Source organism: Aplysia californica, unplaced genomic scaffold, assembly GCF_000002075.1.
Source record: "Aplysia californica isolate F4 #8 unplaced genomic scaffold, AplCal3.0 scaffold00213, whole genome shotgun sequence".
Taxonomy (NCBI): Eukaryota; Metazoa; Mollusca; class Gastropoda; order Aplysiida; family Aplysiidae; genus Aplysia; species Aplysia californica.
In genome coordinates, this window is record NW_004797483.1 from 652,562 (window position 1) to 655,303 (window position 2,742).

Sequence of the window (2,742 nt, forward strand, 5' to 3'; positions counted from 1 at the left end):
CACACACACACAAATGCACACACACATACACACAAATACACACACACACACACACGCACACACGAGCACACACACACGCACACACACATACACACATATACTAACACACCAACACACACACACACACACACACACACACACGCACACACACATACACACAAATACACACACACACACACGCACACACGAGCACACACACACGCACACACACATACACACATATACTAACACACCAACACACACACACACACACATGCACATAGACCGCCTTGGTGGCCTCTTGGTAAGGAGTCCTCTCTGAGAGATCTGGAGGAAGGTTAATAAATCTTTTAAAAGCACTAAAACACAATAAAATGAATTTTTTTAAAAAGTCAACCCAGGTGTAAAACTGAAAGATCAACAGACGATAACAGCTAGCAGGGCACGCCCACACAGCCAGCTGTTTACGTAAACAAGTTTGAAGTGAGCTAGAAGTTATCGTTTTTGCTCCGTTTTACCAATCAGAGTTGTCTACATTTCAGACCATTCATGCTCGAAAAGGGTCACAATCTAAAAATAGTTGCGAATGAAAACCGTTGAAGCAAAGATACTCCAATGTGGAGTATCTTTGGTTGAAGCAAAGGTGGCCTTGAGGTAATGATTCTAAAAATAATCTTACAGCTGCACATTAGCAAGGTCCAAATTCCTTTATCTCGTCACCAAAGCTCACAACAAACCACACATATCTCCAAAATAAATCAAAATTTAAAAATATATATATATATATAGTCGATTAAAATTGTTTATTTTTATCTTATATGAAGCGAAGACATCAAAATTTCAATACGTCTAAAAAAACATAAATTTCATGGAAAGTCACTTTTTTTTTACTTTCGAGCCTCATAGCTGATAATAGAACAGTGCGTCTTACGACTGATATTGACCGGGCAGAGAGATTTAGGTAATAATTGATTTCATAAGGACGTTTTGCTGTAAGTCATTTTTCTACCCTCATTGAAACTGAAAAAGTAAGTTAATAATAAAGGGAAAAAAAGTTAAATTCTTTCTTTATTCTTTCTAGGCGTTGTCGTCTGCTGCAAAATAAATACGTGTGTATTATTATAATTTTCATATCTTGCCATTATCTTTCTGGTCTTTCTCTTGAACTTTTTTCCGACAGTGCTCTCCATTCAGAGCATCTTTGTGTCCGTCTGGTGTCTTTCTCTTTGCCAATGTGACCAGTTCATTTCCATTTTTTGTCGGGGTATAAATTTGGGGATATATCTGCTACTCCAGCAAGGACCTTACAACAAAAATGGTCTCTCCTCTCTCTCTCTCTCTCTCTCTCTCTCTCTCTCTCTCTCTCTCTCTCTCTCTATTTGCGGCACCGCACTCAGCACGCCCAGTGGAACATGCAAAATGGCGCCAACTTTGGTCACACAGCGTGAATTGTGGTTTTTTCTTTACAATGGAATAATATAGTAGGGCTGGGCAGTGAGCTACGGTATGGGAGGGAATGTGTGAAAAAAAGAGGGGGTGAATGTGATGGGGTGGGCCTGGGGGAGTAAGACGGAGAGAGAAAGAGTAAAAGATAGTGATAGATAGATAGATAGATAGATAGATAGATAGATAGATAGATAGATAGATAGATAGATAGATAGATAGATAGATAGATAGATAGATAGATAGATAGATAGATAGATAGATAGATACATACATAGATAGATAGATAGAGAGAGAGAGAGAGGGGGGGAGAGAGAGGGGGGGAGAGGGGAGAGAGAGAGAGAGAGAGAGAGAGAGAGAGAAAGAGAGAGAGAGAGAGAGAGAGAGAGAGAGAGAGAGAGAGAGAGAGCGAGAAAAAGCAGGGGGGGGAGGGCTGTCTGATAGGGACTGTCTATGAACTTAATGTTTTGATCCCTATGTTGACTAGTCGTGAAACACAGCCTACCAGTAGTTTAAAAATCAAGAAAGCCGGCGGGATTACGGAGGTTGGAAAGGTAACAAGAAATTACAGTATCCTTCTTCTTTTAAAATGGGATAAAAATTTACAAACTATTGAGGCGCAAATACTACAGTCTTAATTGTTAGCTTGTGTCGTTGGGTTCTTTAGCATATTTATTATAATAAAGCGTTACATCACTCGAATCGTTGCTCCTTCCCTTTGCCTGTCAAAATTATTGCTTTCCTTCATCTGTGACATACATCACCTATCATATTCAGGTTGTAACTCATCCTTGTTTTTTAAACACACTGATTAGAATTTGAACAATGAAAGGCTGGCTCAACAGAACACAAAGGCTATCGGACAGCCCCAGAATACAGGCGCAAAATCTTGTTTAGCAAATTCGGATGCACATCTAATAGATGATCAGGGACACAAAAGCATCGGTGAAATCACAGTTCGATATGATCCCATCTGATGCAGCCTTGTTCGTCCTGTCTACCAAATCACGCCTTGCTGTAGTTCGATGTTCGGAGAAATCAAAGGCGTTGAAAAGTTCACATCTTACAAACGTACCACTCGTCGAGAAATTTAGAGCGGAGACGTGATATCGTATGTAGCCTATATGTATGAGTGTGGATGATCCATGAAGGGTTTTTTGTTCAGTAAATGATGATCTAAAAGGCGGGAACTTTAGACACCAGGGTGGAATTATGGTTGACTTATCTGTAATAAAATTTCTTTTTTTTTCGGGGGGGGGGGGGGGGGGGGGGGGGGGTTTTTTTTAAAAAAAAACAACCACGAAAAATTTGGTTAGGGGA